Source organism: Bos javanicus, chromosome 10 (genome assembly GCF_032452875.1).
Source record: "Bos javanicus breed banteng chromosome 10, ARS-OSU_banteng_1.0, whole genome shotgun sequence".
Taxonomy (NCBI): Eukaryota; Metazoa; Chordata; class Mammalia; order Artiodactyla; family Bovidae; genus Bos; species Bos javanicus.
The window spans coordinates 74,733,470-74,751,927 of NC_083877.1; the positions used below are offsets into that span (position 1 = coordinate 74,733,470).

An 18,458-nucleotide genomic window follows, 5' to 3' on the forward strand; every position below is an offset into this window, starting at 1 on the left:
GAAGTACAAATCTAGCTTTATATCATCTTATATCAATGAACACTTCTAAAAAAACAACTTACTTCATCTCCCTCTTTCTCCTGAGAAAAAACCCTGATCCCCTCTCCTTTGGTCAGAAGACTATTTGAGTTTCTACCTATATCTGTATACCTTCAACTGTAATTCCTTGATCCCAAATAAACATTTTGCCTCTTGAACTAGATTCTTGTTTTTCAGGTTGACAAAACCAAGGAAGGTGCTGCAATATGGATGAAAAGGTGTTTGTGAAATTTAGCAAATGTACTTTGAGAGGTGGTACAGGAGAAGTACACTGTCAATAGGTAGAAAGCAGAGCTACAATAGTAAAGACACATGCGTTAGGAAGCCTGCTTAAGGGTAGAACTGGTAGATTGTCAATAGTTAAAGAGAGTGCAAAGTCACGTGTTTTATTTACATATGTGTATTTTTTAAGAATTGAAAAGACATGAGCATGTTTATAGGGTGATGAGAAAGAGCCAGTAGAAAGATAGATGGACAACACAGGGAAAAAGAAGGGGAAAAAACTGGAGGAAAGAAAACACCAAGAGACAAAGTAAATCTATGTCCATATCCTAGACCACGTCACAGAACTCTAGGTTCATACTGAATACTGCCCACTAGACATGACAAATGACCATACACAATTTAGCTTCATAGTTTCTAACACCAAAAGGCTAAAAGTAAATCCTAACCTTCACTTTCTCTCAAACTCTCACATTTTGTTGGTACTAACCAGTTGTCCAGAATCTAACCATTTCTAACCACCATGACCATCTTCTCTCACCTTAACTATTAACCTGTCTGCCCACTTCCATCCTTGTCCCTTATAGTCCGTTTTCCATGCAGCAGCCAAATTTGTCTTCATAAATTATAAAACAAATCATGCCATTCTTTGGCCCCAAACTTTCAAAAGTAACACCATCTAAGTCAGAAGAGAAGCTACTACATTGGCTGATAACATAACTGTCCCTGTGTTTTACTCATCCCATCTCTCACCCCTTACCCTCCTCTAGCCTGCCTTTGTCAGAAAGGGGTCAGGAATGAAAAGAATGTGTGTCTGCTATAATTGTCCTTTCTTTTTCAAAGAAATAGAAGGAGGGCCAACTGTTGAGATGGAAAACACTGGTCATAGGTTTAAAGAAGTAGGAAGAAAACATATTGCAAGTTGCATAAGAATAGCTACTCTGCAAACATGAGCAGGAGATGACCTGAAATAAATAAAGATTCCTAAGGTTGTGAACCATGCATTTTAGTGGTGCCTGCTCACAGGGATGTGTGATTTATTCCAGCCAGTACTCAGCAATCCTGGAAGAGGAGCGAAAGAGACAGACAGATCCTGGTTGGGAATTATTTAGGTACAATGGAATCTAGAGTGCCTGTGTGTGTAATAGTGGGCCAGGTGCAGAGAAGTGATGTTATTCTCCAGACTGGGCCTCCTCTGGGAAGGGAGTTGGGGAAACTGGACCCCATGCACGAAGGGCGGCGGCCAAGAGGAGTTACCCCACTTCCGAGGTCAGGGGCAGCGGCCGAGAGTGCCAGGCTGCGACGGCGCAGGAATGGCCAAGAGGAGCTACCCCGTATCCGAGGTCAGGGGGCGGCCGAGAGGAGCTACCCTGTGTCCGAGGTTGGGGGGGGGCTGCCGGGAGGAGCTACCCCACCTCCAAGGAGCCCTGGCTGTGCGGGCGCAGGAGGGCCTAGAGGAGCTATCCCACGTTGAAGGTCAGGAAGGGCGGTGGTGAGGAGATACCCCTCATCCAAGGTAAGGAGCAGTGGCTGTGCTTTGCTGGAGCAGCCGTGAAGAGATACCCCAGGCCCAAGGTAAGAGAAATCCAAGTAAGGCGGTAGGTGTTGCAAGAGGTCATCAGAAGGCAGACACATGAAACCATACTCACAGAAAACTAGTCAATCTAATCACACACACACACAGGTCATGGTGGAGAGATCTGACAGAATGTGGTCCACTGGAGAAGGGAATGGCAAACCACTTCAGTATTCTTGCCTTGAGAACCCCATGAACAGTATGAAAAGACAAAATGATAGGATACTGAAAGAGGAACTCCCCAGGTCAGTAGGTGCCCAATATGCTACTGGAGATCAGTGGAGAAATAACTCCAGAAAGAATGAAGGGATGGAGCCAAAGCAAAAACAATACCCAGCTGTGGATGTGACTGGTGATAGAAGCAAGGTCCGATGTTGTAAAGAGCAATATTGCATAGGAACCTGGAATGTCAGGTCCATGAATCAAGGCAAATTGGAAGTGGTCAAACAAGAGATGGAAAGAGTGAATGTCAACATTCTAGGAATCAGCGAACTGAAATGGACTGGAATGGGTGAATTTAACTCAGATGACCATTATATCTACTACTGCGGGCAGGAATCCCTCAGAAGAAATGGAGTAGCCATCATGGTCAACAAACGCGTTAGAAATGCAGTACTTGGATGCAGTCTCAAAAACGACAGAATGATCTCTGTTCATTTCCAAGGAAAACCATTCGATATCACAGTAATCCAAGTCTATGCCCCAACCAGTAACACTGAAGAAGCTGAAGTTGAACGGTTCTATGAAGACCTACAAGACCTTTTAGAACCAACACCCAAAAAAAAGATGTCCTTTTCATTATAGGGGACTGGAATGCAAAAGTAGGAAGTCAAGAAATACCTGGAGTAACAGGCAAATTTGGCCTTGGAATATGGAATGAAGCAGGGCAAAGACTAATAGAGTTTGGCCAAGAAAATGCACTGGTCATAACAAACACTCTCTTCCAACAACACAAGAGAAGACTCTATACATGGACATCACCAGATGGTCAACACCAAAATCAGATTGATTATATTCTTTGCAGCCAAAGATGGAGAAGCTCTATACAATCAGCAAAAACAAGACCAGGAGCTGACTGTGGCTCAGACCATGAACTCCTTATTGCCAAATTCAGACTGAAATTGAAGAAAGTAGGGAAAACCACTAGAGCATTCAGGTATGACCTAAATCAAATCCCTTATGATTATACAGTGGAAGTGAGAAATAGATTTAAGGGACTAGATATGATAGAGAGTGCCTGATGAACTATGGAATGAGATTCGTGACATTGTATAGGAGACAGGGATCAAGACCATCCCCATGGAAAAGAAATGCAAAAAAGCAAAATGGCTGTCTGGGGAGGTCTTACAAATAGCTGTGAAAAGAAGAGAAGCGAAAAGCAAAGGAGAAAAGGAAAGATATACCCATCTGAATGCAGAGTTCCAAAGAATAGCAAGAAGAGATAAGAAAGCCTTCCTCAGCAATCAATGCAAAGAAATAGAGGAAAATAACAGAATGGGAAAGACTAGAGATCTCTTCAAGAAAAGTAGAGATACCAAGGGAACATTTCATGCAAAGATGGGCTCGATAAAAGACAGAAATGGTATGGACCTAACAGAAGCAGAAGATACTAAGAAGAGATGGCAAGAATACACAGAAGAACTGTACAAAAAAGATCTTCATGACCCAGATAATCACGATGGTGTGATCACTGACCTAGAGCCAGACATCCTGGAATGTGAAGTCAAGTGGGCCTTAGAAAGCATCACTACAAACAAAGCTAGTGGAGGTGATGAAATTCCAGTTGAACTATTTCACATCCTGAAAGATGATGCTGTGAAGGTGCTACACTCAATATGCCAGCAAATTTGGAAAACTCAGCAGTGGCCACAGGACTGGAAAAGGTCAGTTTTCATTCCAATCCCAAAGAAAGGCAATGCCAAAGAATGCTCAAACTACCGCACAATTGCACTCATCTCACACACTAGTAAAGTAATGCTCAAAATTCTCCAAGCTAGGCTTCAGCAATACGTGAACTGTGAACTTCCTGATGTTCAAGCTGGTTTTAGAAAAGGCAGAGGAACCAGAGATCAAATGGCCAACATCTGCTGGATCATGGAAAAAGCAAGAGAGTTCCAGAAAAACGTCTATTTCTGCTTTATTGACTATGCCAAAGCCTTTGACTGTGTGGATCACAATAAACTGTGGAAAATTCTGAAAGAGATGTGAATACCAGACCACCCGACCTGCCTGTATGCAGGTCAGGAAGCAACAGTTAGAACTGGACATGGAACAACAGACTGGTTACAAATAGGAAAACGAGTACAAGGCTGTATATTGTCACCCTGCTTATTTAACTTATATGCAGAGTACATCATGAGAAACGCTGGACTGGAAGAAGCACAAGCTGGAATCAAGATTGCCGGGAGAAATATTAATAATCTCAGATATGCAGATGACACCACACTTTTGACAGAAAGTGAGGAGGAACTAAAAAGCCTCTTAATCAAAGTGAAAGTGGAGAGTGAAAAAGTTGGCTTAAAGCTCAACATTCAGAAAACGAAGATCATGGCATCCGGTCCCATCACTTCATGGCAAATAGATGGGGAAACAGTGGAAACAGTGTCATACTTTATTTTTTAGAGCTCCAAAATCACTGCAGATGGTGATTGCAGCAATGAAATTAAAAGACGCTTACTCCTTGGAAGAAAGTTATGACCAACCTAGATAGCATATTCAAAAGCAGAGACATTACTTTGCCAATAAAGGTTCGTCTAGTCAAGGCTATGGTTTTTCCTGTGGTCATGTATGGATGTGAGAGTTGGACTGTGAAGAAGGCTGAGCGTTGAGAATTAATGCTTTTGAACTGTGGTATTCGAGAAGACTCTTGAGAGTCCCTTGGACTGCAAGGAGATCCAACCAGTCCATTCTGAAGGAGATCAGCCCTGGGATTTCTTTGGAAGGGATGATGCTGAAGCTGAAACTCCAGTACTTTGGCCACCTCATGTGAAGAGTTGACTCGGAAAAGACTCTGATGCTGGGAGGGATTGGGGGTAGGAGGAGAAGGGGACGACAGAGGATGAGATGGCTGAATGGCATCACTGACTCAATGGACGTGAGTCTGAGTGAACTCCGGGAGTTGGTGATGGACAGGGAGGCCTGGCATGCTGCGATTCATGGGGTCGCAAAGATTCAGACACGACTGAGCGATTGAACTGAACTGAACCTACTATGAAGGTCTTTTGAAGCCTTTCCTAAGGAATTTTACAAACACATAAGCAGCTTAGTATAGGAAAAGTTCCTGATGTCTTAGCTTCGACCCCAAAGTCTCATTGAAAGAGTTAACACTAGATCTGTCTCCTTTGCTAAAGTCTAACCAGAAGCATGAGTTTAAGCTTCCTTCCTTTAAATCATTTTAAACCTGTAAGGTTCCCAATTTAGACTTCCACAGATTAAGACTTCTGGGGGTTGTTAAACATAAATTCAACTTGAAAGAAGATAGGATCTAAAAGGGTAGTTCAAGAGCTAGCTTCAAAGAGCATTTTTTAAATTCTAGCAGTTGAACTCCAAGGGAGGCCTACCTCAGTCATCACAATTTTTGTAAAAATTAACAACAGCAACAACAAATATATAGGTAAGAAGCAGCCACTTGGGAACCAACTGAATTAGAAAATGTCCCAAAGAAAAGTCTCTTGGAGCATTCCAAAGCAATACTTAAATCCATGCTTAAAGGTCTTTGACAAACATAGTCAGTGTATTAAAAAGTAAACACATTGCTTTCCCAACAACGGTCTGTATAGTCAAGGATATGGTCTATCCAGTAATCATGTATGGTTGTTAGAGCTGGACCATAAAGAAGGCAGAGCACCAAAGAATTGATGCTTTCGAACTGTGATGATGGAAAAGGCTCTTAAGAGACCATCCCCAAGAAAAAGAAAAGCAAAAAGCCAAACAGTTGTCTGAGGAGGCCTTACAAATAGCTGAGAAAAGAAGAGAAGCTAAAGGCAAAGAAGAAAAGGAAAGATATACCCATCTGAATGCAGAGTTCCAAAGAATACCAAGGAGAGATAAGAAAGCCTTCCTCAGTGATCAATGCAAAGAAATAGAGGAAAACAATAGAATGGGAAAGACTAGACATCTCCTCAAGAAAATTAGAGATACAAGGGAATATTCCATGCAAAGATGGGAACGATAAAGGACAGAAACAGTATGGGCCTAACAAAAGAAGAAGAAGATATTAAGAAGATGTGGCAAGAATACACAGGAGAACTATACAAAAAAGAGCTTCATGACCCAGATAACCATGATGGTGTTGATCACTCACGTAGAGCCAGACATTCTGGTGTGTGAAGTCAAGAGGACCTTATGAAGCATCACTATGAACAAAGCTAGTGGAGGTGATGGAATTCCAGTTGAGCTATTTCAAATTCTAAAAGACGATGCTATAAAAGTGCTGCACTCAATATGCCAGCAAATTTGGAAAACTCAGCAGTGGCCACAGAACTGGAAAAGGGCAGTTTTCATTCCAATCCCAAAGAAAGGCAATGCCAAAGAATGCTCAAACTACCACAAAATTTCACTTATCTCACATGCTAGCAAAGGAATGCTCAAAATTCTCCAAGCCATGCTTCAACAGTATATGAACTGTGAACTTCCAGATGTTCAACCTGGATTAAGATAATGCAGAGGAACCAGAGTTCAAATTGCCAACATCAGTTGAATCATACAAAAAGCAAGAGAGTTCCAGAAAAACATCTACTTTTGCTTTACTGACTACACCAAATCCTTTGACTATGTAGATCACAACAAACTGTGGAAAATTCTTCAAGAGATGGGAATACCAGACCACCCGACCTGCCTCCTGAGAAATCTGTATGCAGGACAAGAAGCAACAGTAAGAACTGGTCATGGAACAACAGACTGGTTGCAAATTGGGAAGGAGTACGTCAAGGCCGTATATTGTCACCATGCTTATTTAACTTATATGCAGAGCAAATTATGCAAAATGCCAGGCTGGATGAAGCACAAGCTGGAATCAAGATTGCTGGGAGAAAGATCAATAAACTCAAATATGCAGATGACACCATCTGCAAAGAGGAACTAAAGAACCTCTTGATAAAAGTGAAAGAGGAAAGTGAAAAAGCTGGCTTAAAATGCAGCATTCAAAAACCTAAGATCATGGCATCCAGTCCCATTCAGTTGAGTTCAGTCGGTCAGTCGCATCCGACTCTTTGCGACCCCATGAACCACAGCACACCAGGCCTCCCTGTCCATCACCAACTCCTGGAGTTAACTCAAACTCATGTCCATCAAGTCGGTGATGCCATCCAGCCATCTCATCCTCTGTCATCCCCTTTTCCTCCTGCCCTCAATCCCTCCCAGCATCAGAATCTTTTCCAATGAGTCAACTCTTCCCATGAGGTGGCTAAAGTATTGGAGATTCAGCTTTAGCATCATTCCTTCCAAAGAACACCCAGGGTTGATCTCCTTCAGAATGGACTGGTTGGATCTCCTTGCAGTCCAAGGGACTGTCAAGAGTCTTCTCCAACACCACAGTTCAAAAGCATCAATTCTTTGGCGCTCAGCTTTCTTCACAGTCCAACTCTCACATCCATACATGACCACTGGAAAAACTATAGCCATGACTAGACGGACCTTTGTTGGCAAAGTAATGTCTCTGCTTTTCAACATGCTATCTAGGTTGGTCATAACTTTTCTTCCAAGGAATAAGTGTCTTTTAATTTCATGGCTGCAGTCACCATCTACAGTGACACTGTTTCCACTATTTCCCCATCTATTTCCCATGAAGTGATGGGACCAGACACTATGATCTTTGTTTTCTGAATGTTGAGCTTTAAGCCAACTTTTCACTCTCCTCTTTCACTTTCATCAAGAGGCTTTTTAGTTCCTCTTCACTTTCTGCCATAATGGTGGTATCATCTGCATATCTGAGGTTATTGATATTTCTTCCAGCAATCTTGATTCCAGTCCAATTCCAGTCCCATTACTTCATGGCAAATAGATGGGGAAACAATGGAAACAGTAACAGACTTTATTTTCTTGGACTCCAAAATCACTGCAGATGGTGACCAGCCATGAACTTAAAAGACGCTTGCTCCTTGGAAAAAAAGCTATGATAAACCTAGACAGAGTATTAAAAGCAGATACATTACTTTCCCAACAAAAGTCCATCTAGTCAAAGATATGGTTTTTCCAGTAGTCATGTATGGATGTGAGAGTTGGACCGTAATGAAAGCTGAACACCAAAGAACTGATGCTTTTGAACTGTGGTGTAGAAGAAGACCTTTGAGAGTCCCTTGGACTTCAAGGAGATCAAAGCAATCAATCGTAAAGGAAATCAGTCTTGAATATTCATTAGAAGGACCATTGCTGAAGCTGAAGCTCCAATACTTTGGCCACTTGATACGAAAAACTGACTCTGGAAAAGACCCTGATGCTGGGAAAAATTGAAGGCAGGAGGAGAAGGGGACACCAGAGGATGAGGTGGTTGGACGGCATCACCGACTCAATGGACATGAGTTTGAGCATGCTCCGGGTGTTGGTGATGGACAGGGAAGACCGGCATGCTGCAGGCCATGGGGTCACAAAGAGTTGGATACCACTGAGCAACTGAACTGAACTAAACTGGATAGCAATAAGATCAAACCAGTCAGTCTCAAATGAAATCAGTCTTGAATACTCATTGGAAGCACTGATGCTGAAGCTGAAGCTCCAAAGCGTTGGCCACCTGATGTGAAGATCAACTCATTGGAAAAGACCCTGATGCTCGGAAAGATTGAAGGCAGAAGGAGAAGAGGGCAACAGAGGATGAGATGGTTGGATGGCATCACTGATGCAATGGACATGAATTTGGGCAAACTCCAGGAGATAGTGAAGGACAGGGAAGCCTGGCATGCTGCAGTCCATGGTGTAGCAAAGATTCAGACATGACTTGGTGACTGAACAACAACAAAGGTCTTTGTGGATGACTTTTATCTTAGCATGTTCTAAATATAGTCATCTATAGATTTGTTAGTCTTTCAACACATAGGGGAAAAAATCTAACTATTTTATCTCCATCAAAATTTAAATCATATGTACATTGATCCTTGATACTACATATGTAAGGATCATTAAGTCCTCAATGTTTTTCTATAGCAGAGCACCACTTTCCCTTTAAAGCAACAACCTGCCCCAGGCAATATATACAATCATGGAAATCAAAACTAAATTTATTTAAAGGTCCCAAAGCATCTTGTAGTCATCAGTAAATAAAATTCTCCCCTGACTGGGAAAGGGGAGAACAGCTCCAGAGGGAGGGCATATGACTGATTCGAGTTGTTGTATGGCAGAAACCAACACAACATTGTAAAACAAATATCCTCCAATTAAAAATAAAATAAAATTCTCCCCTGACTAAAATATCTGTTCTTAGAAAGCAGACTCTCATTAAAAACTTCTCTCAAAATCATTTTTTTGTTTTCTACTTTGTAACATGAAAAGAAATCCCATGCATATATAATAACCAAATAATCTAGTAGAAATGTATTTTCTTGAACTTGAAAGTGGAATCCAAAGCCACACTTCTAAATTTTATCACTTCTAACCTAGTGGACATTCCTAACAAATGACCTGCAAATCCCTCACACAGCATGTCCAAAAATGAACTGCCCTCTTGTCCCAGTATTACCTGCCCCTTCATTCCCACCTTAGAAAGAGCTTTGTCATTCACTCATCGGAATTAGCCAGAAATCTACAAGTCCTTTTGAACTCTTCTTTCTACTTTCTCACTCATTCATTCATTCACCAAAACAATTTAAATGTTTCAGGAACTTTACATCAGTTCAGTTCAGTTCAGTCGCTCAGTCATGTCTGACTCCTTGCGACACGTGGACTGCAGCATGCCAGGAATTTTACATACAAGCCCTTATTTAGCATTTCAAATGACTCTGTATGTAGGGCCTATTATCTCCATTGTATAGATGACAGTTTAGATAATTAATGCAAATTCTTAATAAGAGATAAAAAATGAACCTAGATTTGTCTGATTCCAAAGTCCAAGGTCTTTTTATAAACCAAACTGTGTATGCTAGACCATGGGCAACCATGGTCCATGTGCCAATGGGCCATCTATATCTGTTTGAAGTTTTATTAGAACGTATCAGGCTCCTTTGTTTGTGTGCTTTCTATGGCTGCTTTAGCACTACAACAGCAGAGATGAGTAGTTGCAAAAGAGACATTACAGCCTGTGCAGCCTAAGACAATTATCCGGCCCTTTATAAAAAAGATTTGCCAGTTCTAAGCTGTATCATCCATCATATCTCTACCAACTCAGTTTATATCTTCCTGGATTACTCCAAAGCACCCTAACTGGTTTCTTTGCCCACAGCCTCCATCTCCTTCAATCTATCTTCCACACTGAAGAATAAAATCCTTATTTATCTCATAACCATCAGCAAAAATGACAAAATCCTTCTTAACCTATACAAGGCCTTCGGCATCTTGGTACCTTTCTTCCTCGCCTTCCTCCTACTTTCCATTCAAGCTAAAGTGAAATACGCAGAGAACAGCAGATAGGTCAACTCAGTTCATTCCTGTGTTTTTTCACATAAGTTCCCTTTCCCTGGAAAGTACCTTAGTCTTGCCTCATTTACCTACTTACTTTTGCACCCTGAGCTCAAAAGTCAATTCCTCCTAGAAACTTTCCTGGATTCCTCAAGCTGAACTAGGTGAACTTTTTTATTAATTTTTTTTTCAACATATGTTCAATGAGCACATCTACCAACTAGGGCTTCCCTATTGACTCAGATAGTAAAGAATCTGACTGCAACGCAGGAGACCTGGATGCAATACTTGGGATGGAATATCCTCTGGAGAAAGGAATTGCTATCCACCCCAGTACTCTTGCCTGGAGAATTCCAAGGACAGAGGAGCCTGGTCAGCTATGGTCCATAGTGTTCCAAAGAGTCAGACACAACTGAGCAACTAATACTTTCACTTTCATCAACTAGGCACAATACTTTGTACTAAACACATGACAAACAGGACAATTTTCAAACAGTTTTCAAATACTGGACTGTACATCTGAAACTACTAAACCATAAAAAAGGTGCCCATAACCCTGAACTTTGGGCTCCACAAAATATGTTTCTTCATGGGATATTAAGCTCATTAAAGAAAAGGGAAGAAAAAAGTCTTTTTACAAGCAAGGGTAAAGCAGATACAAAGAACTGACCCAGTTTCCAAAATAAACATTAAGCTTAAAGCTCTCTCCATCTGGCTAAACTAAAACCAGAAATGAAAATCAGCATGTCGACACTCTGTTTTAACTATACCACAATAGTAAAGAAAAAATTTAACGTATAACTTATTATTATATCTGTGTCATCTAATGTCTCATGTTAAGATTTGTAGACAAATTTTTTAATTTTTTGGAGAAGTATAACAACTCTTAACCCTTTTAAAAGGTTAACAACTTTTAACCCTGCCTAGATATCTATTCAGACCAAATATCCCTCAGAGTCCCCATTGGGCATTCTCCCTGGGTCCATTCCTTTACCCTGAGGCAAACGTCTTTCAGTCTTCCAAGCTGCCTACCTTCTATAGGATAAAACGCTGTTATTTCCAAAAGCTTAATTTCTTTTCTCCATAGTATTCCTTGGCAGTCTTCCCTCTCAACTCTTTACTGAATATATTCTGTACAAGACATACCTTACTCTCTGTAAAACCAAGTATGCACTGCATATGAAAAGTCCTAAACTTTTAAGTGACACCTCTTCTTTTTCCATCTTAACCTCAGCTCCAATAACCAGTCCAATTCTAAGAACAGGGTCATAACTATACTAACCCAACCTCAGATATATCGAACGTCAGTACAGAAAGAGACCTTAAAAGTTATTTATTTCAATTTCTGCATTTTTCACTTGAAAAAATTAAAATCCAAAGAGATCCAAAGCCCTCCAAGGTCACACAGACCTTTGCTCCAGCTTATTCTATTAATACATTTTTACAATCTCTGAGTCTCACTATCTTGCATTTATTTCTGTTTCCTATGGAGCGGGGTAAGTGCAACACCACACTCTCAGATTGGCTTTTATCTAAACTCCACTGAGGGTGCTAAATGAGCCCATGTACCAGAGAATATGTGTGGCATCTGTCTCCTCTGCGTGATGTTGAGTGACCAGTGTGTAACTAAGTGCTCCCTTGTCACTCTTAAATAACTACCCTCATGGAGATCTGAATTTCCTGTCATACATATCCCACTGGCAGATGGTCCTGCTATTCTTCTAAATGTGTTAAACCATTTGCCTGATGCATTATAAACCATACCAGTCAATTATAGAAAATTCTTAGACTGTTGGAGCTATCATCAATTACAGACCATTTAAAAATTACAGTACCATTGTTATGACTGGGTTTCCTCTCTTCCAATTAAACCCAGGCAATTTTCACATTTGTAGTTTTTGTTTTGCTTTGTTTTACTTTTAAAGACTTACTTAGCATGGCATCCTACCAGGACATATTCTGATCATTATAGACTCCATGAGTCAGGCTGCTTCAATTGGAAACTAAGCAGGCAACAATGGAAAAAGTGAAAACTGTTCTTAAATAAAATAAATACTCAAGTATTTATAGACCTTTGAAATAGGCTGTTAACATGTTTACTAACATGTATAATATTTTATAATATATTAAAACAAAGCAAATGAAAACAAAATTTTGGGTGAACATAATTTATGGCAAAAAGTTATCTAAAACATTCTTATTTTATGTTTCTTTTTTTATAAAGTTGTAATGAAAAACACAAGTGTATAGATTTTTACAATGGTTGGAATAAGCTAAAATGCAATTTATGCAATTATTTAGAAATGAAGCAAGAGTTAAGCAATTGTTTTCTTGATACATCTGTCGGGGGGAGTGTGTAATTTCCTCCGTTCTGTCTCGCCACAGCAAAAATTTGAAGCGACAGACAGAACAGCTCTGTGTTACAGCTCAGTTTTATTCGGCAAGCAAAGGAAAACACATCCTTGAGGCATGTGGGCGGGCTGACCCAACAGACGCAAAGAGAAGAGAAGCCCCGGCTCAATTTAGGCTCCTCTTTTTATGCTTTTCTCCTCCCCCTGAGCCTGCCCTATGTAAATTGGGTTGCCAGGAGGGCTGTTTGTTTTACCTGAGGTCCTCACTCTGGTCCTCGGACCTTCCTTTGTTCTATTTTCACGGACTTTTCCCTTCTTTCTTTTAGCCACCACCATTTTGGACTCCTTTTTTCTATTCTAACTACCTAACACATCTTTAAAAGAGGATTCATAAAAATATTAAGGCAAAAAGGATAATTATATCAGAAAATTTTATAACTCATATTCCTTTGTTTTATAGCAATCAAAACAAGTCATCAACATATGAAGGTGTTTTCTGAATAGAAAAGCAAAATTAGTCTGCTAATCTTCAGAAAAAAGAAAGTTATTAGGGGCTCAATAATAAGATTATATGAATGAAATGGAATAGAAAGCATTTTAGGAAGGCATCATTAAGTATTTACTGAGCAAATTGGCAGAAATTACCCACATCTTGATCTAAAAAAGAAAAGGTATGCTATTCTTCACAACTACTGCAGAACTAAACTTTGAAAATGCTCTTTTTCACAAAAGCCCTTTAGTGGTGATTAGTGAATATTAGCAGAGTAGTTAGGTTCATTCATGATTAGACAGAGGAATGAGGAGGAGCTGACTGTCCTGGGGTAGTAATGGCTGCTACCAGAACCAAGGGGTGCACTCAAGGCATAAAGCATAGAAAAAATAAATAAATCTGAGAAAAAGAACACATGGTAATAGACCTATGTAAGAAACAACCCTTCCAGATATGGAATCTGAGCAGGATTCAAATGTAAGAACTCTAAATTTAAGTCTAAGAAATCCCTAGGTAGCAGAAAAGAGAAATACTGGGACACTGTTGACACAGAGGTATCAAGAGGAAACAGAAGGTACCTGGGGTTGAAGGGAGGCCATGGTCGTAAACTATGGTATCAACAAGGAGAATCTTGAGACTGTGGTCCAGGACAGAGTTCACATAATTCAGTATCAGGGAGAAAGAACCGAGGAGTCTAAGAGGACAGGCCATTAAAGAAAGAAGGTTCAGAAAGGCTCTAGGAACTGGAATTGCTGACATTTAAATTTTTAAAGTTTGCTGGAAGGCACAGAAGTTTCAGGTGGCTCTCTCCAGAAAAAAAGAATCTATCATTTACAAGCAGTGATTACTTTCTCAACAGAAAATAGGCAGTTGGTATCTCCATCAAGCTTCTGAAAAACATCTTTCTCAGTTATTGAGTTATAAGGTTACAAGTGGTGCTTCTCAAACAGCCAACACAGATTGACTGGAATCCTAGTGCAACTGAAAGCACAAACCTGTTTTTTGTCTCCTTCTTCCCTTCCTCCCCTTGTCCATCACACACACACACACACACACACACACACACACACACACACACGCACAATCTCTGGATAAGTCTGAGGCTGATAACACTTCTTAGGTTCTAAGAACACTTACTAGATTTGTTTTCCTCTGTTTTCCTTCGTGTTGTCACAGAAAAATAATTATATTGGGAAAAAATTATACTAAGAACACAAACAGCTGCAACAGCCACATTTGGCTGATATTTTGTACACGTGTGTCCAATAAGATTTGGAACTGTGGAAAGTTACTGTAACACTTCATGGCACTTAACAGTTTCAATCATCTTCTTGGGTTGTTTCAAAGGAAGCATTCCATGAAATTACCAAGGACCCAAGGACTAAGAAGGAAATTAAAAGGCATCTCCTTGAAACACTCTGGCTACAGAAGATGGATTTTTTCAGAGGCATAAAAAGAAAACCAAACTCAAAAGATATCAGAAATTGGTTTATTCAGCTTTGAAAGGAGATATAGCAGAAACTCAAGAAGGAAAAGGATCCACTTTTTGCCCAGATTGTCTTGAAATCAAGACAGGAACTTAAGAGGAGACAGGAGAAAGAAATGTTGACATAGCAATATAATTGGCTATACATGAATTAGGAAAGAAGGAGGCCAACAATGAACTAAATGAAGTTTTGAAAACTCAACTGAATCTATGTGAAAATGTCTAGAGCTGATAGTTTCAGAAGGTAGTTGGTAAAAAACAAAAACTAAGGTGGGAGAAACTGTTGTTGGTGATTCTACTGCCTCGCCTCTCAGAACTTATTATCAGGCCACATGAGAAACTTAAGGCCGGGACAACCCATAGACAGAAGAGCCTGGCAGGCTACAGTCCACGAGGTCCCAAAAGAGTCGGACAGGACTTAACTAAACGACAACAGCAACAATCCAGCTGAAGTAGCTGCTGCACTACCACAGGCAGACAATACAGCTGAGATCGCCAGGCTTTCACAAAGGAATCATGGCTAAAATTCAAAGTGTGCATTCTTCTGGCAGGTGCGTTCATCAGAGATCCAAATGGGGTGGATTCAAGGACTGGTGATTTTCATGATGATCATCAGGGACATCTTCAACTTCATTCATCATACAACAAATTTTGGTTGGGCTCAGCATTAAGAACTGTTTACAAGTTGAGTATATAGAGACCAAAAAAGAAAAAGCAGACAAAGGCCATACTGTCATGGAGCTTATATTCTGAAGAAAAGGAAAACAGAGTAAACACGGTTTCAGGCCTTGTAGATGCAATAAAGAAAAGATTAAAGGGAAGAGAATAAGTGTGATTGGCATTGCAGTGGGTAGCACTGAGAAGAATTTCTGGAGAGGTGGTTTGATTGGAGACCTGCCTGAATTGGGGCATAAGTTAGGGGAGGGGTTTATAAGCAGTGAGGGAAGCAATACAAGGAGCCTGAGACAGTACCATTTTCTGATGTGTACAGCAATATGGTTGGCATGGATTGAGTAGAATAAGCAAGAGTGGGAATGGTAAAAAGTGAGGTGAGTGAGGCAGGTGAGGGCCAGACTATTAAAGCTTTGATTGAAGGGGTGGGAAGATCAGGATTTTATTTCACATGCAATGTAAAACACTGGAAGATTCTGAACACAGAAACAATATGTTCTTACTTTCTGAGTAGAGATTATGGGTCAAGGGTAAAAATAGAAGCAACATATAGGAGATTATTAGTTGATCTTGGATGGTAAGCTACAGAAGCAGAGAGAAATAATCAAATATACTTTGATGGTAAAGTCAACAAGACGTGTTATGAATAGATGTAATACATAAGAAAAACAGGAATCTAAGATAATTCCCAGGTTTAGGGTCTGAGAAACAAAGTGAATAATGGTGTCCTTCAGCTCTACATAGATTTTATTTTTCTGTTATTGTCTTGTTGAAAAATTAAACTATGCTAATATGTCCACTCTGAAAAATAGTTTGACAAGTTCTTTTATAAAAATAGGACACTATTTGTCCAAGAGATTTCTTTTCTGGATATTTATCCCAGAGAACTGAAAAGTTATGTCCAAACAAAAAACTATACACAAACAAGGTATGCTATTCTCCACAATTGCTTCAGAACTAAACTTTGAAAATGTTCTTTTTCACAAAAGCCCTTTAGCAATGAATTTAGTGAATTTATTTATTATAATAACCAAAAACTGGAAATTACCAAAATGTCCTTCAATGGATGAATGATTAAGCAGCAGTATACCCAAACCATGAAATACTGTTCAGGAATAAGAAGGAACAAACTGTTAATACACTCAACCACTTAGATTTCAAGAGACTTATGCTGAGTGGAAAAGACCAATTTCAGAAAACCACATTTTGCATGATTCCACTTATGTAACATTTTCAAAATCACAAAATTATATAGATAAAGAACAGATCAGTAGTTGCCAGGGTTAGGGAGGCTTGGAGGAAGGGGTGGGTGTGACATGAAGGAGATCTTTGCAGAATAATTCTGTGTTTTGATTTCAGTAGTGGTTACAGGAATCCACAAATGTGATAATCCAACACAGAGCTATCCACACACCGTATCACAGCCAATGTTGATGTTGTACTAGAGCCCTATAAGATATAACTATTGTAGGAAACTAAGGGAAGAGCACACAAGTCCTCATTATCCTATCTTTTTTTTTTTTTTTGGAGTTAAATTTCTGTACAATGTTGTGCTTGTTTCTGTTATACAACAAGAACCAGCTATATGTATACACCCATCCCCTCCCTCTTGAGCCTCCTTCCCACCTCCCTACCCCTACATCCCATTCCTCCAGGTTATCACAGAGCACCAAACTGAGCTCCCTGGTCTATACAGCAGGTTCCCACTATGTACCTATTTAACACACAGTAACGTATAAATGTCATTCCTCCTCTCCCAATTCGTCTTATCCTCCCCTTCCACTAGACTATCTTTGCAAATTTCAGTGAGTCTATAATTACTTCAAAATGATTTTTTTTTTACTTGAACATACTCAAGTATAAGGCAAAATGCATTATATAAATATTAAAAAGTAGTATAATAATAAATACTACATCTGACAAAATGTTTTCTTCTGAATTTATAAAGCACCTCTTCTGCCAATACATCTTATCACTTTCAGTATGTAGGCAGCAGTTTAATTAAGAGATCATCAAGATCTCGTTGTGAGAACATTTTCCTCCTAAAAGCCTGTGGAGCAAACATCACTTGGAATTGACACTCTACCTCTAGCGCTTTTAAGCAGCAAAGAGAATCTGTGTGTTCTTGTTTCTGTACCCAATTAAAAGAGTATGGAAAACTAAACACTGTTAATATCAGTGTCCAGTAACTTGCAGACATTCTGAACTCTGCAAATTACCTTGTTTAGACCCAATATACTGACATTTCACAAGTCAACTGACATTCCTAGACTCTAACATTTTTCCCATTAATGTCAAAATATAAAATTGTATAACATGGAATCTCAAAAAGGATGGCTTAGACCAAAAACAATTAACATGACCCAGAGGCTACATAGTAACACTAATTATAACTTCAGTCCTGAGGTTACTCCAGGTCTCAGAACTAGGCTTGGATAAATCATCCAAGTCAGTGTGACACATGGTGTATATGGTGGTGAAGTCTCCCTCAAAATCTCCTTTTTCAACAGCTTCTTTTGTATATATTTCCTTAGCGTTCTGATCTCCTGTATTGTCCAATCTCAGTCTGATGGTGGTGATAGAATACCTGGTCCTTCACTCCTGTAGAGAAGCATCCTACTTCCAAGAACATTGTCAAGTCATTTGGTACTCAGGTCTGCATGCCTCATCCTAGACACGTTCATCATTGCTGGATGCTCTGACAATTACTAATCCTTTCATTCTCTCAACCTGGCATATATTCCACCTGCTGCTGCTAAGTCGCGTTAGTTGTGCCCGACTCTGTGCGACCCCATAGACGGCAGCCCACCAGGCTCCCCCGTCCCTGGGATTCTCCAGGCAAGAACACTGGAGTGGGTTGCCATTTCCTTCTCCTAGAATTCTGTAATGGAGACTAGATTTATAAACACTTTTACTAGCCTAAATTGTAAAAACCTACACAAGACTATTAACTAAAACATTTTATAAACAGGCTATCTCACATCACATCCTGTCTACTTTTCAGAATTTAATGCATTGTCAACAAAACCTATGGAATATGCCAGACACTGTCTTTCTTGATGTTGCTCTTTCTTTGGA

The 18,458-nt window shown here is 39.9% G+C and overlaps 1 protein-coding gene across 1 annotated transcript in view; it reads right to left on the reverse strand.

Annotated features, from left to right (window-relative positions):
- The window catches only part of KCNH5 (potassium voltage-gated channel subfamily H member 5), a 403,337-nt gene that overhangs the window by 282,857 nt on the left and 102,022 nt on the right, over window positions 1-18,458 (reverse strand). The gene's annotated exons all lie outside the window — the stretch shown is intronic.